The sequence below is a fragment of the Saimiri boliviensis genome, chromosome 11, assembly GCF_048565385.1.
Source record: "Saimiri boliviensis isolate mSaiBol1 chromosome 11, mSaiBol1.pri, whole genome shotgun sequence".
Taxonomy (NCBI): Eukaryota; Metazoa; Chordata; class Mammalia; order Primates; family Cebidae; genus Saimiri; species Saimiri boliviensis.
This window is the reverse complement of record NC_133459.1, coordinates 102428697-102452674: the sequence shown is the minus strand read 5'-3', so window position 1 is coordinate 102452674 and position 23978 is coordinate 102428697. Positions and strand designations below refer to the sequence as shown.

The 23978-nt window shown below is 42.8% G+C and overlaps 1 protein-coding gene and 1 pseudogene across 6 annotated transcripts in view; both read left to right on the top strand.

Moving 5' to 3' along the window:
• Nucleotides 1-23978, top strand: part of ELAPOR1 (endosome-lysosome associated apoptosis and autophagy regulator 1) — a 99928-nt gene that overhangs the window by 13606 nt on the left and 62344 nt on the right. The window lies entirely within an intron of this gene.
• LOC141580326 (NADH dehydrogenase [ubiquinone] 1 beta subcomplex subunit 3-like) lies at nt 1368-22039 on the top strand (annotated as a pseudogene).

Genomic DNA, 23978 nt, shown 5'->3' with positions numbered 1-23978 from the left:
AATGGGGGTATTGCTTTGTTGCCCGGGCTAGAACGCAGTCTAAATATGGGTATGCCTATAATTGTCCTTAATAATAGAGACATGAAAGAAAATGAGGGAAGAGAATAACAAACAAGGAGCCAACCAACATTTCGTTTAAACTTCTAAGTTGATATGATGTGGTACTGATAAGAGTGTATATTTTGTGTAAAGTGGAGAGTTCTATAAATGTTAATTACGTTTACTTGTTCCAGAGAGTTCTATAAATGTTAATTACGTTTACTTGTTCCAGATCTGAGTTCAAGTCCTGGATATCATTGTTAATATTCTGTCACATTGATCTGTCTAATATTAATGTTGAAGTCTCCCACTATTATTACGTGGGAGTCTAAGTCTCTTTATAAGTCTTGTATGTCTGGGTATTCCTGTATTGGGTGCGTATATATTTAGGATCTTTAGCTCTTCTTGTTGTTGCATTGATCCTTTTATCATTATATAATGTCCTTCTTTGCTTCTTTTGATCTTTGTTGCTTTAAAGACTATTTTATCAGAGGCAAAAATTTTAACTTCTGCTTTTTATTTATTTATTTTTGCTCTCTGATTGGTTGGTAAATCTTTCTCCATCCCTTGTTTTGAGTCTTTGTGAATCCTTGAATGTGAGATGGGTCTGGATGCAGCATACCGATGGGTTTTAGTTTTTCGTCCAAATTGCCTGTCTGTCTTTGAATTGGGGAATTTAGTCAATTTAAATTTAGAATTAATAATGATATATGTGAGTTTAATACTACCATTTAATATTAGCTGGCTATTTTGCCCATTAGTTGATGTAAATTCTTCATTATATTGATGTTCTTTACTTTTTGGTATTTTTTAGAAAGGCTGATACTGTTTGTTCCTTTCTGTGTGTAGTGGTTCTTTCAGAAGCTCTTGTAAAGCAGGCCTGGTGGTGATGAATTCTCTGAGTGCTTGCTTGTTCACAAAAAACTTTACTTTTCCTTCACTTATGAAGCTTAGTTTGGCTGGATGTGAAATTCTTGGTTGAAAGTTCTTTTCTTTAAGGATGTTGAATATTGGTCCCCACTCTCTTCTGGCTTGTAGGGTTTCTGCTGAGAGATCTGCTGTAAGTCTGATAGGCTTCCCTTTGTGGGTAACCTGACCTTTCTCTCTGGCTGCCCTTAGTATTTTCTCCTTCATTTCAACCCTGGTGAATCTGACAATTATGTGCCTTGGAGTTGCTCTTCTTGAGGAATATCTCTGTGGTGTTCTCTGTATTACCTGGAGTTGAATATTATCCTGCCTTACTAAGTTGGGAAAATTTTCCTGAATAATATCCTGAAGTGTATTTTCCAGCTTGGATTCATTCTCTTCGTCACATTCAGGTACACCTATCAAGCGTAGATTAGGTCTTTTCACATAGTCCCATATTTCTTGGAGACTTTGCTCATTCCTTTTTATCCTTTTTTCTCTAATCTTGTCTTCTAGTTTTATTTCATTGAGTTGGTCTTCGACCTCTGATATCCTTTCTTCTGCTTGATCAATTCGGCTGTTAAAACTTGTGCATACTTCACGTAGTTCTCGTATTATGTTTTTCAGCTCCATCAATTCACTTATTTTCCTCTCTAAATTTTGTATTCTTGTTGACATTTCGTCAAACCTTTTTTCAAAGTTCTTAGTTTCTTTGTATTGTGTTAGAACAAGTTCTTTTAATTCACAGAAGTTTCTTATTATCCACATTTTGAAGCCTGCTTCTGTAATTGGAACACACTCGTTCTCCATCAAGCCTTGTTCAGTTGCTGATGAGGAACTGGGATCCCCTGCTGAGGGAGAGGCGTTCTGATCTTGGGTATTCTCAGCCTTTTTTACTGTTTTCTTCCCTTCATTGTAGATTTATCCATCTGTGGTCTTTATAATTACCGTCTTTGTAATTGGGTTTCCGAGTGGACGTCCAACTTATTGATTCTCAGCGCCGAAATCTGAGCAACCCACTGCGCCGACTAAATCAGCGGCGTTAAGATTGATGGTGCTTTTCTGACTCTGCACCAAGAACCGATGCTCCGAGGCGCCGGCAAAACCGCCTCGCTGGTCACAAGAGTCGCGCTGGCGACCCGTGGGGCTCCTCCGCTGGGAATCTCCTGGTGCGTGAGCAACAAGAATTCATGTGAAGGTATGGCGTCCTCTCGTTCTTTGCGTTTTCACTGGGAGCAACAATCCCGAGCTGCTAGTGATCAGCCATCTTGGATCTCTCTCCCAGTCATGTTATTTCTTTAGCGCTCTTAGAGGTCATATTTACCTAGACTTTTACAGCTTTCTTCAGTTTTGTAATCTGATGTGTCTCAGGTTGGATGAGTTTTCTTCTATTTTGGAATCTGGACAGATGAATTCTCACTCAGATCACTCACTAAATAGAGTCTGGTTGAAAGCAACTTCTAGGGCTAGGCTTCTGGAAATTAGTAGCATCTTAAGGTCTCAAGGTAGGTACCATCTTAGGGTAAAACAGAAATGTCACTCACTAGGCAATAACTACTGCTCTCTCTCTGAGAGGAGCCTGTAATGTCTCTCAGGGAAGCGTCCTGTGGGCACAAATAACTCTTCATATCCAGATTTGGTAGAGTTTACAAAAGTTTGAAGTATTGGGTAAATTTTGTGTCCTCTTTTGCATTTTGTATTTCTTTTTTTTTTTTTTTTTTTTTGAGACGGAGTTTTGCTCTTGTTACCCAGGCTGGAGTGCAATGGCATGATCTTGGCTCACCGCAACCTCCACCTCCTGGGTTCAGGCAATTCTCCCGCTTCAGCCTCCTGAGTAGCTGGGACTACAGGCACGCATCACCATGCCCAGCTAATTTTTTGTATTTTTAGTAGAGACGGGGTTTCACCATGTTGACCAGGATGGTCTCGATCTCTTGACTTCGTGATCCACCTGCCTCGGCCTCCCAAAGTGCTGGGATTACAGGCGTGAGCCACTGTGCCCGGCTTGTATTTCTTAAATTAAAAAAATTTTTTTTTTCTTTTGAGATGGAGTCTCACTCTTATCACCCAGGCTGGAATGCAGTGTACGATCTTGCTTTACTGCGACATTTGCCTCCTAGGTCCAAGCAATCCTCCTGCCTCAGCCTCCCAAGTAGCTGCACCTGCCATCATGCTCGACTAATTTTTGTATTTTTAGTAGAGACAGGGTTTCACCACTTTGGCCACCCTGGTCTTGAACTCCTGACCTCAGGTGATCCACCTGCTTTGGCCTCCCAAAGTGCTGGGATTACAGGCATAAGCCACCGCACCTGGCTTTTGAATTATTACAATGAGAAAGTGTCATCGTTATAAAAGCAATAAGATTACTTAAAAATAGTATTCAATAGGCCAAAAGGGAATATAGAAATAACAGCCTTGAACTCCTGGTCTAAAGGATTCTCCTGCCCTAGTCACACTTTAGAGTTTCTATTTACATTCAGCATGAATCCTGAAAAGAGGGGCTTAATGCTGCTGCCTTAGACACTGAAGGGACTAAGCTCTGAGAACAGAACATTACCAAGAACTATCTAGCCCTGTCATATTTAGATAATTTCTGCAAATATGGGCCTTTCATACTCCAGTGGTCCAATAATGGAGGTCTTCTTTGCCTGAATATTCCTTTTTTTTTTTCTTTTTTCTTTTTTTAAAGACTAGTCAAGTGAAGCAGTGGATGTGGAGAAGGAACAAAGAAATCTGTAACTGGTTGTGATCAATTAGTTGTAAACACCACACACTCGGACCAGCCTTTTTTTTTTTGAGATGGAGTTGTTTTTTTTTTTTTTTTTTTGAGATGGAGTTTTGTTCTTGTTGCCCAGGCTGAAGTGCAATGGTGCAATCTCAGCTCACTGCAACCTCCACCTCCCAGGTTCAAGCAGTTCTCCTGCCTCAGACTCCCAAGTAGCTGGGATTACAGGCATGTGCCACCAAACCTTTTTTTTTTTTTTTTTTCTGAGATGGAGTCTCGCTCTGTCTCCCAGGCTGGAGTACGGTGGTGCGATCTTGGCTCACTGCAACCTCCACCTCCAGCAATTCTCCTGCCTCAGCCTTCTGAATAGCTGGGATCACAGGTGTGCACCACTACACCTGGCTAATTTTTGTATTTTTAGTAGAGACGGGGTTTCTCCATGTTGGGTTGGTCAGGCTGGTCTTGAACTCCCAACTTCAGGTGATCCGCTTGCTTTGGCCTCCCAAACTGCTGGGATTACAGGTGTGAGCCACAGCCTGGCCTCCTTTTTCTTTTTGAGATAGAGTCTCGCTGTCACTCAGGCCAGAGTGCAGCGGCACAATCTCAGCTCACTGCAGCCTCTGCCTCTCCGGTTCAAGCGATTCCTGTGCCTCATTCTCTCGAGCAGGTGGGATTACAGGCATGTGCCACCACACCCTGTCTCTTTAGGAGAGACAGGGTTTCACCATGTTGGCCAGGTTGGTGTGGAACTGTGGATTGCAAGTGATCTGCCTGCCTCGGCCTCCCAAAGTGCTGGGATAACAAGCCTGAGCCACCACGCCCGGCCCTGGATAATCTTTCCATTGAAAAAAAAAAAAAAAAGAGGGGGTGGGGGCTCATGCCTGTCATCCTAGCATTTTGGGAGGCTGAAGCCAGCAGATTGCTTGAGCCCAGGAGTTTAAGACCAGCCTGGGCAACATAGCAAGACTCCATCTTTACAAAACATTTTAAAAAATTAAGGCCAGGCACGGTGGCTCACGCCTGTAATCCCAGCACTTTGGAAGGCCGAGGCGGGTGGATCACGAGGTCAAGAGATCGAGACCATCCTGATCAACATGGTGAAACCCCGTCTCTACAAAAATACAAAAATTAACCAGGCATGGTGGTGCACGCCTGTAATCCCAGCTACTTGGGAGGCTGAGGCAGGAGAATTGCTTGAACCCAGGAGGCGGAGGTTGCAGTGAGCCGAGATCGTGCCATTGCACTCCAGCCTGGGTAACAAGAGCAAAACTCTGTCTCAAAAAAAGAAAACAAAAATTAGTTATGTATGGTGGCCCATACCTGTAGTCCCAGACACTAGGGAGGCTGAGGTGGGAGGATCACTTGAACCCGTGAGTTCAACGTTACAGTGAGCTGTGATCAAGCATGGGCGACACAGTGAGACTCTCTTAAAAAGAAAGGGGACTGACACCTATGACACCTATAATCCCAGCACTTTGGGAGGCTGAGGCGGGTGGATTGCTTTAGCTCAGGAGTTTGAGACCAGCCTGAGCAACAAGGAGAAACCCCATCTCTACTAAAAATATATAAATTAGCTGGGTGTGTTGGTAGGCCCCTATGGTCCCAGTTACTTGGGAGGCTGAGGTAGGAGGACTGTTTGAGCCCAGGAGGTTGAGGTTGCAGTGCACCGTGATGGCACCAGAGCAAGACCCTGTCTCAAAAAAACAGACTGGGGGATCTGTATTAGTTAGCTTTTACTGTAGAGCAATCCACCTATAGGCTTCTTGTCTTAAACAGCACCCATTGTTTAGCTCACAATCCTGTCGTTTGACTGGTTCAGGCAGCATGGCTGAACTATGCTGGGCTCCCTTGTGTGACTGTGGTCAACTGGAGGATTGACTCCAAGCTAGATTACCTAATATGCTTCACCCAGATGTCTGACATTGACAGGCTGTTGATTGAGGAGCCCAGGTTTTCTTCTAGGTGGCCTCTTATCCTCCAGCAGGCCAGCTTACACTCAGTTATAGGATGGTCTCAGAATTCCAAGTGCAGTAGCAGAGCAAGCCTCCATGTGCAAGCTCTTCTCAAGCCTCTGCCCACGTCATCATTGCTAATGTCTTATTGGCCAAAGCAAGTCACATGGTCGGGCCATGAACTAGACTGACGTCTCCTGCGAAGTCATTATGTAGGGACATACATGTGGGGATGGGAAGAATTTGTTGCCATTTTTGAAGCATATCACTAGGAAAAGCAAAGTTGATGCAAATAACCAACCACTCTAATGGACCTATAGTTATAGATTTGGTTAAGCACTAAGAAAGAAAAGTGAAGGCTATGAGAGAGTATTACAAAGACAACGATTTTACAGTATGCCACAAGATCGCTTATATACTTGCAGCATATTTCTATAAAGATGACATATGAGCAGTTTTAATCACTGTATCTGTTGGTACAGATCACTGCTTTAGTAATGCAGCAAGAAACCTACAGCACAGTAGTGAAATTGCACACTCAAGGAAAAGCAGACGAAGTGTTGATTTTGAATGAGATGAACTTGAAATTTCTCTATTTCCTTTTGGTGTATTAAATACTATTTTTAAATAACTTTATTGATTTTGCAACAATTATATTCTCTTATTCTAATAATTCAAGAAATATGGAATGCAAAAAAGACCACAAAACTTACCCAGAATTTCATAATTGGTTAAACTCATTGTAAACATTTTGTTATATCTTTCCAGCTTTCTATCCATACTTACAGAGCTTCTATACTTCTTTTTTTTTTATAACGTTATGTTACCTTGTGCATGGTGCAAGAATTTTATAACAAAAAAATATTCCTAATTCCTCCCTCCCATCCCTTGTATCATTGATGTCATTTATCTCACTAATACTAATAAGCTATAATCATTAAATACAACGTTATTAGTATGAACAAATTGTTATCTGTTACATCAAGTGAGACTAAGAAAAATAAAAGTTTTTCTTATCTTCAATTATTCCTTTTTTAAAAAAAAAAATAATAAAAAGAATAAAGAAGAGGAAGAAAGAGAAAGAGGAAGAGAGAGAGAGGATGGGGGTATTCCTTTGTTGCCTGGGCTAGAATGCAGTCTAAATATGGGTATGCCTGTAATTGTCCTTAATAATGGAGACATGAAAAAAAATGAGGGAAGAGAATAACAAACAAGGAGCCAACCAACATTTTGTTTAAACTTCTAAGTTGATATGATGTGGTACTGGTAAGAGTGTATATTTTGTGTAAAGTGGAGAGTTCCAGATCTGAGTTCAAGTCCTGGATATCGTTGTTAATTTTCTGTCTCATTGATCTGTCTAATATTAATGTTGAAGTCTACCACTATTATTATGTGGGAGTCTAAGTCTCTTTATAAGTCTTGTATGTCTGGGTATTCCTGTATTGGGTGCGTATATATTTAGGATCTTTAACTCTTCTTGTTGTTGCGTTGATCCTTTTATCATTATATAATGTCCTTCTTTGCTTCTTTTGATCTTTGTTGCTTTAAAGACTATTTTATCAGAGGCAAAAATTGTAACTTCTGCTTTTTATTTATTTATTTTTGCTCTCTGTTTGGTTGGCAAATCTTTCTCCATCCCTTGTTTTGAGTCTTTGTGTATCCTTGAATGTGAGATGGGTCTGGATGCAGCATACCGATGGGTTTTAGTTTTTTGTCCAAATTGCCTGTCTGTCTTTGAATTGGGGAATTTAGTCAATTTAAATTTAGAATTAATAATGATATATGTGAGTTTAATACTGCCATTTAATATTAGCTGGCTATTTTGCCCATTAGTTGATGTAAATTCTTCATTATATTGATGTTCTTTACTTTTTGGTATTTTTTGGAAAGGCTGATACTGTTTGTTCCTTTCTGTGTGTAGTGGTTCTTTCAGAAGCTCTTGTAAAGCAGGCCTGGTGGTGATGGATTCTCTGAGTGCTTGCTTGTTCACAAAAAACTTTACTTTTCCTTCACTTATGAAGCTTAGTTTGGCTGGATGTGAAATTCTTGGTTGAAAGTTCTTTTCTTTAAGGATGTTGAATATTGGTCCCCACTCTCTTCTGGCTTGTAGGGTTTCTGCTGAAAGATCTGCTGTAAGTCTGATAGGCTTCCCTTTGTGGGTAACCTGACCTTTCTCTCTGGCTGCAGTATTTTCTCCTTCATTTCAACCCTGGTGAATCTGACGATTATGTGCCTTGGAGTTGCTCTTCTTGAGGAATATCTCTGTGGTGTTCTCTGTATTACCTGGAGTTGAATATTATCCTGCCTTACTAAATTGGGAAAATTTTCCCGAATAATATCCTGAAGCATATTTTCCAACTTAGATTCATTCTCTTCATCACATTCAGGTACACCTATCAAGCGTAGATGAGGTCTTTTCACATAGTCCCATATTTCTTGGAGACTTTGCTCATTCCTTTTTATCCTTTTTTCTCTAATCTTGTCTTCTAGTTTTATTTCATTGAGTTGGTCTTCGACCTCTGATATCCTTTCTTCTGCTTGATCAATTCGGCTGTTAAAACTTGTGCATACTTCACGTAGTTCTCGTATTGTGTTTTTCAGTTCCATCAATTCACTTATTTTCCTCTCTAAATTTTGTATTCTTGTTGACATTTCGTCAAACCTTTTTTCAAAGTTCTTAGTTTCTTTAGATTGTGTTAGAACAAGTTCTTTTAATTCACAGAAGTTTCTTATTATCCACATTTTGAAGCCTGCTTCTGTAATTGGAACACACTCGTTCTCCATCAAGCCTTGTTCAGTTGCTGATGAGGAACTGGGATCCCCTGCTGAGGAAGAGGCGTTCTGATCTTGGGTATTCTCACCCTTTTTTGACTGTTTCCTTCCCTTCGTTGTAGATTTATCCATCTGTGGTCTTTATAATTATCGTCTTTGTAATTGGGTTTCTGAGTGGACGTCCAACTTATTGATTCTCAGCGCCGAAATCTGAGCAACCCACTGCGCCGACTAAATCAGCGGCGTTAAGATTGATGGTGCTTTTCTGACTCTGCACCAAGAACCGATGCTCCGAGGCGCCGGCAAAACCGCCTCGCCGGTCACAAGAGTCGCGCTGGCGACCCGTGGGGCTCCTCCGCTGGGAATCTCCTGGTGCATGAGCAACAAGAATTCATGTGAAGATGTGGCATCCTCTCGTTCTTTGCGTTTTCACTGGGAGCAACAATCTCGAGCTGCTAGTGATCAGCCATCTTGGATCTCTCTCCTGAGCTGCTATACTTCTATATGTATGGGTATAAAGATATAATTTTTTTTGAGATGGAGTTTTTCTCTTGTTGCCCAGGCTGGAGTGCAATGGTGCCATCTTGGCTTACTGCAACTTCTGCCTCCCGGGTTCACACTATTCTCCTGCCTCAGCTTCCTGGGTAGCTGGGATTATAGGCATGTGCCACCATGCCCAGTTAATTTTTGTGTTTTAGTAGAGATGGGTTTTTTTCATGTTGCTCAGGCTGGTCTTCAACTCCTGACCTCAAGTGATCTGCCTGCCTTGGCCTCCCAAAATGCTGGGATTACAGCTGTGAACCCCTGCATCCGGCCTGAAGCATGGATTCTTCAATGACATCATTAGCCCTCTCCATCTGTGGTCAGCTGACGGGCTCTGGCAGCTTTGGTTGTGAGGAAGGCCAAAAAGCTCATTCTCACCAGGGAATCACTGAGACATGGAGGGCCAGACTCAAGAGCCTGGCTGCTTTATCAAGCTGCCAGCTTGTCTGGATCAGGGCAGATGGGCCGGGTGGCGAATTCTGCCAAATTTTTTGAAAATAAGTCAAACTCATCTTTTCCTCAGTCTGTTGTGTCCCTCTGGTGAGTGATAAAAATTGGGCTGTTTGTCACATTCCTTTCTTAAGCTCTCTTTCTATGTCACACCAGATAAAGAACACAACAGATAATTACAGTTAGGGCTTGACAGCTGCTGAAAGTATGAAAATATATTTTCATTTTTGTTGTTGTTGTTTTGTTTTCTTTCTTTTTTTTTTTTTGAGACAGTTTCGCTCTTGTTACCCAGGCTGGAGTGCAATGGCGCGGTCTCGGCTCACCGCAACCTCCGCCTCCTGGGTTCAGGCAATTCTCCTGCCTCAGCCTCCTGAGTAGCTGAGATTACAGGCACGCACCACCATGCCCGGCTAATTTTTTGTATTTTTAGTAGAGACGGGGTTTCACCACGTGGACCAGGATGGTCTCGATCTCTTGACCTTGTGATCCACCCGCCTCGGCCTCCCAAAGTGCTGGGATTACAGGCTTGAGCCACCGTGCCCGGCTGTTCTCCAACTCTTGAGCTCAAGTGATCCTCCCACCCCAGCCTCCCAAATTGTTAACAATAGAACATTAATATTGTAAAATCAGCTACTTGTGAGACAGAAATCTCTTTTGGCCCAATAATAGGAATTAGAAACGAATCTTTCTCTAAATGGATTAACTATTAATACATATATTAGTTACCTATTGCTTCCTAACAAATTACCCTAAAACTGAACAGCTTAAAATAACAAACATTTATTAATACTTGCTGGATGTGGTGATGTAAATCTGTAGTCCTAGCTATTTGGGAGGCTGAGGGAGGAGGATCCCTTGTGCCCAGGAGTTTGAGACCAACCTGTGCCACATAGCAAGACCCTCTCTTTAAAAATAAATACAAAACACTTATTATCTTACAACTTCTGTGGGCCAGGAATTCATGAGCAGTTTAGCTGGGTGATTCTGGCTCAGTGTCTCTTGGGAGGTTACAGTCAAGATGTCTTCCAGGGCTGCAGTCGTCCAAAAGCTTGTTTGGAATTTGGATATCCAGTCCCAAGATGGTTCATTCACACAGCTATGGAAGGGGCCTTGGTTCCTAAGCATGGCCTCCTCCATTGGGCAGCTTGAGTGTTTTTATGACATAGCAGCCAGCTTCCTTCAGAATAGGTAATCAGAGAGAGCAAGGAAGATGCCACCATGCCTTTTATGACCCAATCTCAAAGGTCACACACTGTCACTTTCCCCACAGACTTTCTGTTCATTCAAAGCAAGTCACAAAATTCAGCCCACCTTCCAGGGGAGGAGGATGAAGCTCTAATTCCTGTTGAAGGGAGAACCATGCCATGGTGTATAATGAAAGCATCCATTCCTGTAGCTGTTGGACTAGCATCCTATATTGGACGTTCTTAAATCTCCATGTTATTATTATTATTTATTAATAAAATAATCACTTTGAGCACTCACAATGTGCCAGGTGCTGGACTTGAAGCTGAGAATTTGGAATGAATGGGTTCAGTGCTTGCCCTCAAGAGCTTTGCAGGTTAGTGAGGGAAAGGCAATATGTCTGTAAATATAATGCATGTATATGAGAGAAAAGTGAACATAAACAGAAGGCTTTGGGTTTGCAATTATAAGAGGGAAACTGAAGAAATCAGAGAAAACTTTAAGGGTAGGAGACATTTGAGGGCCTAGGACAGCACCCAAACTTAGCTTAACCCCTGGTATAGAACGGTTCCTGGGCAGGTCATTGAAGAGGGACATTTGGGCCAGGAGACGGAAATGTGCAGGGCTTGTATGGGGGAATGTCAGGTTGTCCAGGGTCACTTTAGTAGAAGCGGGAGAAAAGGAAGAGTTTGAGGTCAGTCTTGGAGGCCCTTGGAGAGTCTGGTGAGTAGAAAGATTAGACTGGATTGTGAACACACTGGAGAATGACTTGTGTTTTGTGAGCAGGGCAGTGGTATGCTTAGATACTCATTTGGGAGAACAGAAAAAATCAGAGCCAGAGAAACTAATAGGTATGTATGTATGTATATATAAACTTGTCCATTTATTCAAAATTGATTGCAGACCCACCAGGCATGATTTATAGAGCTTATAGTCTAGTGGGAGAGGTACACATTAATCAAATCATAGTCAGAATAAAATGACAACTTTGACAGTGCTACAAAGAAAGGTGCATGGTGCAATGAGAGCACATATTAAGGGATTTGACTTAAGCCAGAAGTTCAGGGAACTCTTCTGAGCGAGGTCTGAAGAATGTCCAGAAGTAATAAGCCCTGCAAGGGGAGGGATCAACACAGACAAAGGCCCTGAGATGAGTACAAAGGACTGAAGGAAGGTCAGTGTAGTGGGAGGAGCAGGAACAGAAGGAAAGAGAACACGGTTAGAAATCAAGTGGGAGAGGAAGGCAAAGATCAAACCAGGAATTTTTTTTTTTTGTTTTACCATGAATGCTCTTAATTAACTAATGAATTAATTGTGTCCCTATCTACAGGGACTTCAGTTTTCAGGAAATACCTCCATCGGAATAGTAAAATCTAAATATAAAATAAAAATTATGGCAGAAAAAATACAACTTAGGACCAGGTGAGGTGGTTCATGCCTGTAATCCCAGCACTTTGCGAGGCTGAGGTGGAAGGACCACTTGAGTCCCGGAGCTCAAGACCAGCCTGGGCAACATGGCAAAACCCTGTCTCTACAGAAAATATAACAATTAGCCAGGCATGGTGGCTCATGCCAGTGGTCCCAGCAACTTGGGAGGCTCCCTTGAGCCTGGGAGGTTGAGGCTGCAGTGAGCCATGATTGCCCGACTGCACTCCAACCTGAATGACAGAGAAAGACTTTGTCTCAAAGAAAAAAAATACAACTTAGAATGACAAATGCAGAAAGAATCATTAAATGAATATATAAATGCTGTATAAGCAAATGAACTGGAAACTTGACTCTGAGCTTCCTGGTGGCCAAAGTAGAATCCCCCCAAAATTTAGAATATGTAGTGCTCAGAGCCCATGGAGAAAGCACATGGGAAAATCATTTAGCAGATAGGTGCAACAGAAAGATGTACCGATGATCAATCTGTGGCATGAGAATGGAAAACACTGGCAGCATTAGAGGAAGACATTACAGAGAGATTCACTGATTAGTTCCTATGGTTACTGAGACTCTGGTATCTCTGGATATTATCTCCCAATATCTACTGAGATTATTATGGAACCAGTGATTATTATTTCTTCATCATATGTATGTGAAGTAGAAATGGAATCTATCTCATTTTTTAGGCCAGGGTAATTTTCTTTTGTTTCAAATTGGAATAGCAGGGGATATGTTTAATTACTGTCTATAAACCATTATAGAAGTTGGCACTCCTCAGAGTGGGAGGAAATAAAGAAATAGCTTGTTTGTCAGTAGGCATAAAAATACAGAAATGGCAAGATTTGTCCTGTTTCCTCCTGTGCCTGCTGAAAAGCAGAAGGATCATGTGAGGCCTTCCTGGAAATGAGGGAGAATGGCATCCTGCTTTAATTTCTTCCATCAAATTTCACTCTTGGATCCAAGCCATTTCTACTTTGGCAAAGTGTGAGGTGCTAATGTGGACTCCTGTTCCCCGCGATGCTGCGCCAGGCTGGCCCAGGGGAACTGTCAGTGCCTGGTCACGGGTGGGAGGAGGTGGGAGGGGGCAGAGGAGCACTGTTAACAATTTTAGCACTGGGTAAAGGAGCTCTTCCGTTTCTTCCTTGTAGCAGAAGCCACCGGAGAAAGTGAACTTAGGCAAATGGCTTGTGCTTGAGTGTTCTGCTTTACATTCTGTTCTTTTCTCCAAATCCACTCCTGCCAGCCTCACCTCTCCTTTTCACAATGGTCAATAACACAGTTTCCCAGAGGAAACATCGAAGGCGACTCAACGGCACTGCTCCCTCCTGTTGCCATAGCTTTGGGTGTCTTCAGCTTTTACTCTGCAAAGCCTCGTAGGTTCTCCAGGTGAAGCCCAGTGGTGAAGCCCTGGTGTGGGCTTCTTGACCTCACAGGGCTCCGGGCCTCTCCCCTCTGGCTGGCATCTGGCTGCCCTCTTCTGCCACCAAGACCCCCCAAAAGAAAAGTAGCTTCCTCTAAAACCAGGTTATTCCTGCAAAGCCTAGCCCTGGCCCTCTGTGTAACATGAAAAAGAACATCTGCCCAGTGAACAGCCAGCTTTTATGACAGTCCCCCGTTGGCCTACTGATAAGAAATCGTGGCTGTTCTGGCGGCTGCAGCACCTGCTGCTCTTGGCGTTTCTTTCCTGCTTGTGTAGATAAAGCCCTGCAGAGCGGAGCAGCTTTCACCTCCGTCATCACAACTTTGAAGCCCTCTAGAGGCTTTAACAACATCTTGCCAGCCTTATCCTAGAGAGGACAGCGCGTTCTTGCTAGGTAGGAAAGCTGAAGCTGAACTCGGGAATTCTCATCAGGGCTGCCCATAGGAGGGCTCATCATTTCCAGCAAAGGAAGGAAACTTGAACGAAGAATGGATTTAAGTAGTTGCCTCCAAGCAGTCTTCTTTCTCTCCTCCCTCTCTTTAAAAAAATCATGGGATCATGTAATTTTTCAGCATAAATAATGGCAATAATGGTTGGAGGACAATATAAGATTTCTGGAAGTCTGGCAACTACACAGGGGACTCAAAATTAAAAAAAAAAAAAATGACCACGCTGATCTCTGACTCCACACCTACCCCTGCCTTTCCCAGGCAGCTTTCTGGCTTAGTGCAGGGTTCCCAGACTGCAGCAGGTATCAGCACCCCTAGAGGCCTTGTTAAAATCCAGATGGGTAGGCTTACCCTAGAGCAGGCGTTCCCAAACTACGGCCCGCGGGCCGCATGCGGCCTCCTGAGGCCATTTATCCGGCCCCCTGCCACACTTCAGGAAGGGGCACCTCTTTCATTGGTGGTCAGTGAGAGGAGCACAGTATGTGGCGGCCCTGCAGCGGTCTGAGGGACGGTGAACTGGCCCCCTGTGTAAAAAGTCTGGGGATGCCTGCCCTAGAGGTTCTAATTCAGTGGGTCAGTGATGGGGGTTAAGAATTCAAATTTCTTTTTCTTTTCTTTTTTTTTTTTTCTTTTTTTTTTTTTTTTTTGAGACAGAGTCTCGCTCTGTCACCCAGGCTGGAGTGTGGTTGCACAATCTCAGCTCACTGCAACTTCTGCCTCCTGGTTTCAAGTGATTCTCCTGCCTCAGCCTCCCCAGTAGTTAAGATTATAGGCACACGCCACCACACCTGGCTAATTTTTGTGCTTTTAGTAGAGACAGGGTTTCACCATGTTGGCCAGACCGGCTGGTCTCCAACTCCTGATCTCATGATCCGCCCTCCTCAGCCTCCCAAAGTGCTAGGATTACAGGCATGAGCTACCATGCAGGGAGGGACCCAAGAATTCGAATTTCTAACGAGTCCCCAGGGGCTCCTGCTGCTGCTGCTGCCCCCACAGGTCCTGAAGCCACACTTTGGGAACCATTGGTTTAAGCTTTATGGAAAGTATAAGAGCTTTGAAGAACGGCAGGCAGGCTTGGGTTTCCGTCCTAAATCCATAGCTTGCATACCAGCTGTGTGACTCGGGGCATATGACTGGACATCTCTTAATTGGTTTCTTCATTCTTAAAATGGGGGAAATAATATCTACCGGATGGAGTTCATTGATTCTACAAATCCTGCAGCATCAGGCCCTGAGCTAGGTGGTGGGGTCATGCCAGTGCATGACACAGTCTTTGACGTCAAGGATCTCTGGGTGGTTATGAAGATTAAAGAGATAAAATTTGCAAAATTCAAGGACCATGAGGGATGCCCAGTAAACATTAATTTTATTTCCCTCAAGGAGGTAACATGAGTCTGCTTTTCTTTTTCTTTTTTCATTTTTTTGACCTAAGAAGTAATTCTCAAATTTCACAGCATGGAACAAAGAGCCATGCTTCTCCCCTTGTCTAGAGGAAAATTTGAGGCATAGGTACTGTTTTGAGTCCAACCGTGTCCTTCAAAAATTCAAACTGAGTACCCCCAGCACCTCAGCATGCAAGCTGATTTGGAAATGGGGTCTTTGTGGATGTATTCAAATTTAATGCAGTCTAACCAGGGTCCTCATAAAAAAGGGGAAATTTGGACAGAGACGACCACGCAAGGAAAATACCATGTGGGAGTTGGAGTTATTTACTTCAGGTTTTCTAAGGTTAAAAAAAAAAATTTAAAAAGAGAGTTGGAGTTACGCCGCCACGCACCAAGGAACGCTGAGGATTGCTGGCTGTCACCCGAAGCCAGGGCAGGAGCACAGGCCAGATCCTCCCTCACGGTTTGCAAAGGAACCAGCCTCACCAACACCTTGATTTTGGGCTTCTGGCATCCAGAACTGTGTGGCTACAGATTTCTGTTGTTTAAAGCCACGCAGTTTGCAGCACTTTGTTACGGCAGCCCTAAAAGACGAATGCAGCCACTGCGAGGTAAAACGTCCCTCACCAACAGGGCACATTAAGGAGAGGTGAAAGAGGACTTCTAGTTTTTATTCCACACATCTCTTTATTGTGCTTGTGATTATAGAAAATTAATTGGCTGGGTGCAATGGCTCACACCTGTAATCCCAGCACTTTGGGAAGCTCAGGCGGGTGGATCACCTGAGGTAGGGAGTTTGGCACCAGCCTGACCAACATGGAGAAACCCCATCTTTACTAAAAATATGAAAAGTTAGTCGAGTGTGGTGGCACATGCCTATAGTCCCAGCTACTCAGGAAGCTGAAGCAGGAGAATTGCTTCAACCCAGGAGGCAGAGGTTGTAGTAAGTGGAGATCATTTCACTGCACTCCAACCTGGGCGACAGAGCGAGACTCCGTCTCCCCGCGAAAAAAAACTAATGGTAGGTATAATTACTGCTAAATATCCTGAAAAGAATGAACTCCTGTTCCTCTAGATATTTAAACCTCTCTGTTAGCAACAGCCCCGACCGTGCATCCGTCTATCAGGGAAGTCTTCAAAACAGCCATGGAGCGTCTGTTGCAGGCAAAGCACATGCAGACATTTAAGTCGCAGAGAATCGTTGAGTCAATTTACCATCTAACTGGGACGAGGAGAACTGAACAGTAACAAGATAGGTTGTGATCTTTGCCCCATGACTGTTGTGGAGGAGGGAGCCTCCACCTGCCAGAAGGATTAAGGCCATATCACGAAGGACTGGGAAAAGGCGCTTCAGCCGGGACTGGTGAATTGGAGTGGTGAAGGGGACCAGGCAAGGCATTCTGCGGGGTGGCGGAGCAAGTATAATGCTCTCTTTTGATGCTTTTACTTAGATTTTCATTTGCAAACCCATGTCACTCTAGAGGGGTAAGTGATAAAGGCAAGGTGATAATTCTGAAAAACATTTGATTATTGGCCAGGCACAGTGGCTCACGCTTGTAATGCCGGCACTTTGGGAGGCCGAGGCAGGTGGATCACAAGGTCAGGAGTTTGAGACCAGCCTTGCCAATATGTGAAATCCCGTATCTACTAAAAATACAAAAATTAGCCAGGAATGGTGGTGCATGCCTGTAGTCCCAGCTACTTGGGTGGCTGAGGCAGGAGAATCACTTGAACCTGGGAGGTAGAGGTTGCAGTGAGCTAAGATCATGCCACTGTACTCCAGCTTGGGTGACAGAGTAAGACTTATAGGACCACAGATGTATGCCACCGCTCCTGGCTAAGTATTGTAATTTTTATAGAGTTGGGCTTTTGCCATGTTGCCCAGGCTGGTCTCGAACTCCTGAGCTCAAAAGATCCACCTGCCTCTGCCTCTCAAAGTGTTGGGATTACAGGCATGAGCCACCATACCCAGCTATATATTCATAGCATTCTTATTTTGTAGTATACGTCATTTATTTATTTATTTTAACAACTGCAGTAACTGATGTGGTATATATCTTTTTTTTAATTGCATTTTAGGTTTTGGGGTACATGTGAAGAACATGCAAGATTGTTGCATAGGTACATACATGGCAGCGCGATTTGCTGCCTTCCTCCCCTTCACCTATATCTGGCATTTCTCCCCATGCTATCTCTCCCCAACTCCCCACCCCCTGCTGTCCCTCCCCTATTTCCCCCCAACAGACCCCAGTGTGTAGTGCTCCCCTCCCTGTGTCCATGTGTTCTCATTGTTCAACACCCGCCTATGAGTGAGAACATGTGGTGTTCAATTTTCTGTTCTTGTGTCAGTTTTCTGAGAATAATGGTTTCCAGGTTCATCCATATCCTTACAAAGGACATGAACTCATCATTTTTGATGGCTACATAATATTCCATGGTGTATATGTGCCACATTTTCCCTGTCCAGTCTATCATCGATGGGCGTTTGGGTTGGTTCCAGGTCTTTGCTGTTGTAAACAGTGCTGCAATGAACATTCGTGTGCATGTGTCCTTATAGTAGAACGATTTAAAATCCTTTGGATATATACCCAGTAATGGGATTGCTGGGTCAAATGGAATTTCTATTTCTAGGTCCTTGAGGAATCGCCACACTGTCTTCCACAATGGTTGAACTAATTTACACTTCCACCAATAGTGTAAAAGTGTTCCTATTTCTCCACATCCTCTCCAGCATCTGTTGTCTCCAGATTTTTAAATGATCGCCATTCTAACTGGAATGAGATGGTATCTCAATGTAGTTTCGATTTACATTTCTCTAATGACCAGTGATGATGAGCATTTTTTCATATGTTTGTTGGCCTCATGTATGTCTTCTTTGGTAAAGTGTCTGTTCAATCCTTTGCCCACTTTTGAATGGGCTTGTTTTTTTCTTATAAATCTGTTTTAGTTCTTTGTAAATTCTGGATATCAGCCCTTTGTCAGATGAGTAGACTGCAAAATTTTTTTCCCATTCTGTTGGTTGCCAATTCACTCTAATGACTGTTTCTTTTGCCGTGCAGAAGCTGTGGAGTTTGATTAGGTCCCATTTGTCTATTTTGGCTTTTGTTGCCAATGCTTTTGGTGTTTTGGTCATGAAGTCCTTGCCTATGCCTATGTCCTGAATGGTTTTGCCTAGATTTTCTTCTAGGGTTTTTATGGTGTTAGGTCTTATGTTTAAGTCTTTAATCCATCTGGAGTTAATTTTAGTGTAAAGTGTCAGGAAGGGGTCCAGTTTCTGCTTTCTGTACATGGCTAGCCAGTTTTCCCAACACCATTTATTAAACTGGGAATCCTTTCCCCATTGCTTGTTTTTGTCAGGTTTGTCAAAGTTTGGATGGTAGTAGATATGTTGTGTTGCCTCTGTTCTGTTCCATTGGTCTGTATCTCTGTTTTGGTACCAATACCATGCTGTTTTGATTACTGTAGCCTTGTAGTATAGTTTGAAGTCCAGGGTAGTGTGAGGCCTCCCGTTTTGTTCTTTTTGCTTAGAATTGACTTGGCTATGCGGGCTCTCTTTTGGTTCCACATAAAGTTTAAGGTGCTTTTTCCAGTTCTGTGAAGAAGGTCATTGGTAGCTTGATGGGGATAGCATTGAATCTGTAAATTACTTTGGGCAGTATGGCTATTTTCACAATATCGATTCTTCCTAACCATGAACATGGAATGTTTCTCCATCTGTTTGTGTCCTCTCTTATTTCTTCGAGCAGTGGTTTGTGGTTCTCCTTGAAGAGGTCCTTTACATCCTTTGTTAGTTGTATTCCCAGGTATTTTATTCTCTTTTAGCAATTGTGAATGGCAGTTCGTTCTTGATGTGGCTGTCTTTCAGTCTGTTATTGGTGTATAGGAATGCTTGTGATTTTTGCACATTGATTTTGTATCCTGAGACTTTGCTGAAGTTGCTTATCAGTTTAAGGAGATTTTGGGCTGAGACGATGGGGTCTTCTAGATATACAATCATGTCATCTGCAAAGAGAGACAATTTGACTTCCTCCTTTCCTATTGGAATACCCTTTATTTCTTTTGATGTGGTGTATATCTTATCGGATAGTGTCTTGTAGACTGTTATGTGAACAGCTCTCCCTGGGGTTATAGAGTGCACAACCTGTACATCTGTACACATTGGCTCTTTATATGCCAAGACTGTCCTGATTGTATTTGTATCCCCTCACCATATACTTACTGAATATTTTACTTTGAGGTAAAGTGGGCAGCATCGCAAACCGTTATGGCTAGGGCGCGGGGTTGGAATAAAAAGAGGAAAAGCTGGAGAGATAAGCAGAGGCCAGAGAGTGAAGGCTCTGGTAAACCTTGCAGGAGTCCATCCTTGCTCAGGAGGGCAGCTGTGGGGCAGCAATACAACCCGACTTGCATTTCAGGTGGATCACTCTGGCTGTAGCCTAGAGAATGCGTTGGAGGGGAGAGGAGAGCAAAGCACCAGAAAGCAGGAAGGAGGCTCCTCTGGGTGGGAAATGACTGTGTTTTGACTTCATTAGTGGCAGTGTGCATGGAGAGAGGTAGACTGATTCAAGAGATGTTTCAGAGGTAGAAAATAGGTAGATCTCAAGATTGTACACAAGCTCCTCCTCCTAGCGTGAGGAGGTGCTGAATGTAGCAGTTTCATTCTCAGAGCAAAAGGACAATGCTGAAACTGGTATTTTATTTTTTTTAAGTGTTCAGAATTTATTAAATATTTTAAAGAAATAAGTGAAACCAAATACTTAAACTCTTCAAATGCATTTTATTTTATTTATTTATTTATTTATTTTTCTGAGATAGAGACTCTCTCTGTCACCCAGGCTGGAGTGCGGTAGCACGATCTTGGCTCACTACAACCTCCACCTCCCGGGTTCAAGTGATTCTTCTGCCTCAGCCTCCCGAGTAGCTGAAATTACAGCCATGCACCACCGCATCCGGCTAATTTTTGTGTTTTTAGCAGAGATGAGTTTCATCATGTTGGCCAGGCTAGTCTCAGACTTCTGACCTCAGGCGATCTGCCCACCTTGGCCTCCCTAAGTGCTAGGATTACAGGTGTGAGCCACCATGCCCGGTCAAATGCATTTTATTATTTTTTATTTTTTAATTTTTATTTTATTTATTTATTTATTGAGATGGAGTTTGCTCTTGTTGCCCAGGCTGGAGTGCAGTGGCACAGTTTTGGCTCACTGCAACCTCCACCTCTCGGGTTCAAGTCATTCTCCTGCCTCAGCCTCCTGAGTAGCTGGGATTACAAGCCTGTACCATCACACCTGGCTATTTTTTGTATTTTTAGTAGAGATGGGGTTTCTCCACTTTGGTCAGGCTGATTTCAAGCTCCCGACCTCAGGTGATCTGCCCGACTCAGCCTCCCAAAATGCTGGGATGACAGACATGAGCCATAGTGCCCAGCCATGTATTTTGTCTTATGAAACAAGTAAAATGCACAATAATAAAAATATAAATGTTGCTTATTATTATTCTAATATAAGTTGTTAGCAGATAAAATTAATGAAAATACTATTTAAAAAACCCCGAAGAGCCCGTATTGCCACTACAAAATGGCTGATGTTACCTTTCAATTAGATATGGAATGTAGGTGAGGATAGCAGCTGAGCACTATATTTTATTTTATTTTTGAGATGGAGTCTTGCTCTGTTGCCTGGGCTGGAGTGCAATGGCACAATCATGGCTCACTGCAGCCTTTACATCCCCGGTTCAAATGATCCTCGTACCTCAGCCTCCCAAGTAGCTGGGACCACGGGACTGCACCACCATACCAGGCTAATTTTTTTTTTTTCTTTCTAGAGATGGGGTTTTGCCATGTTGCCCAGAATGGTCTTGAACTCCTGGGCTTAAGTGATCCTTCTGCCTTGGCCTCTCAAAGTGCTCAGATTATAGGCATGAGCCAGTGTGTCTGGCCTATTTTATTTTCTTTGACATCCAGAATACACGCTGGAGAGAACTATATTTAAAATGTTGGATCTGAGGTGCTTGTGGAATGCCTCCATAAGCAGTCAAGGGTAAGAATTTGGGAATATATAAACTTGGCCAATATGTCACAACCTATGATTTTGCCATATTGGCCAGGCTGGTCTCAAGATGTAAACTGGGAATCATAAGGCCATAAAGACAATTGAAACTATGAAAATGGCTGTGTGTAAGAGAGTTGATTGAATTCTGGCGCTCTGAAGAAAGAAAAAAAGAAAAATTAAAAGAAAAAGAAAAAGCAAAAAAAACAAAGAAAAATTTTAAAATTAAAAGAAAAAGCAGGTTGCAGAGTTGAGTGTCCTGAGAGGTCAGATTGCCGTCAGACATGGCACACAGACATGGACATGAACATGGACATAGTAAAATGGAACTTTCAGATTATAGACAATGGAAGATAGAAGGGACACCATTAGAAACTGTCCAGAAGAGGCTGGCTGCATGAGGGCTAAGGGATCCATGGGGCCACAATGAAGCTTGGAGATACATGGGTGGCTTTGCACAAAAGGTTACCTTTTTTGATGTATTCTTTAAAGGATTCAAATGGGGATTTGCTGCATTTGTGGTAGCTATAGGAGCTAAATATTACCTGGAGTCCCTGAATAAAGATAAGAAGCATCACTGAAGGTAATACCTGGAAGTATCATAGTGGTTTCTTAACTCTCCAAAATAAGATTTCTTCACTATAGCCTACTTGTCTTGTTTGTCTCTTGAAGAATATTAGTACAATTTAATAAAGTAAAATAAAATATATATATGCCAAAAAAGAAAAAACAAACAAGAAAGAGAGTCAAGCTGAGATTTAGAAAAGCCTAGGACTTTAATTGAACTAGAAGACATATAGGTAGAGACTGAAGAAAAGAGCAAGTCAAAGAAAGCTATGAAGTTAGGAGTAAATGGATACTATCAGTGGTGTGCTGGTAAATGCTTAACAACTGGCTCTCTAGGGAGGTGAAGGGAAGCCCCAATCTATAGTGTTTTCTGAATTCCATGGTGTAAATACTCCCATCACAGTCACTCTCAAGTTATCAGTGGCACTGAGCATGGAGCTGGGAAGAGGTGAGCACAGTTAGAGCTTGTGATCTCATACAAGTGTACGCTGGTCCACAGCTGGGCGCAGTCCTGTTGGAAAGAGAGGATTCTATCCTGGAGATGTAGGGGACATGCTTCAGAGATAACATAGACCACATAAAGATAATAGCAAGTGTGGGTGAAGATGTGGAGAAACTAGAACCTTCATACAGTGCTGGTGGGAATAGAAAATGATACCGCTGTTATAGAACACAGTTTGGCAGTTCCTCACGAAGTTAAACATGGAGTTACCATATGACCTGTCAATTCTACTCTAGGTATGTTCTCAAGCGAATTGAGAACATATATTCACACACAAACTTGTACATTATTATTCTAGCAGCATTATTCATAATAGCCAAAAAGTAGAAACAACCCAAATGTCCATCAACTGATAAATGGGTGAAATAAAAATGGGTGTATATCCATACAATGGAATTTTTTTTTTTTTTTTTTTTTTTTTTTTTTTTTTTTTTTTTTTGAGACAGAGTTTCGCTCTTGTTACCCCGGCTGGAGTGCAATGGCGCCATCTCGGCTCACCGCAACCTCCGCCTCCTGGGTTTCGGCAATTCTCCTGCCTCAGCCTCCTGAGTAGCTGGGATTACAGGCACGCACCACCATGCCCAGCTAATTTTTTGTTTTTTTTTGTTTTTTTTGTTTTTTTTTTTTGAGACAGAGTTTCGCTCTTGTTACCCAGGCTGGAGTGCAATGGCACGATCTCGGCTCACCGCAACCTCCGCCTCCTGGGTTCAGGCAATTCTCCTGCCTCAGCCTCCTGAGTAGCTGGGATTACAGGCACGCGCCACCATGCTCAGCTAATTTTTTGTATTTTTAGTAGAGACGGGGTTTCACCATGTTGACCAGGATGGTCTCGATCTCTTGACCTCGTGATCCACCCGCCTCGGCCTCCCAAAGTGCTGGGATTACAGGCTTGAGCCACCGCGCCCGGCTTTGCTTTTTTTTTTTTTTTTAAGTGCGGTGCGGTGGTGCGACTCAGCTCACTGCAACCTTTGCCCTCCCAGGTTCAATAAATTCTCCTGCCTCAGCCTTCTGAGTGGCTGGTAGTGGCTGGTATTACAGGCATGCTCCACCATGCCCTGCTAACTTTTGTATTTTTAGTAGAGATGGGCTTTTGCCATATTGGCCAGGCTGGTCTCAAACTCCTGGCCTCAAGAGATCCACCTGCCTTGGCCTCCCAAAGTGCTAGAATTATAAGCATGAGCCACCATGCCTGGCCCATATGATGCAATATTATTCAGCCACAAAAAGGAATTAAGTACTGATCATGCTACAGTATGTACAGCTTACAGCTTGAAAGCATTACAATAAGTAAAGGAAGCCAGACAGAACAGACTACGTATTGTACGCTTGTGTTTATATGAAGTGTCCACAACAGGTAAATACATAGAGTCAGAAAATAGATTCACGGTTGCCAGGCGGTGTGGGGAAGGTAAAATGGGAAGTGACTGCTGATGAATATGAAATATGAAAATAATTTAAGAATATGAAAATATTCTGGGCTGAGATAGTGGTGATGCTTGCAAAATCTTGTGAATATACTAAAACCTCCTAAATTATATAATTTAAATTTGAATTTTAGAGTATATTATTTATATCTTAGTTTTTAAATAAATGGTAAAGTGAGGTTCAGCT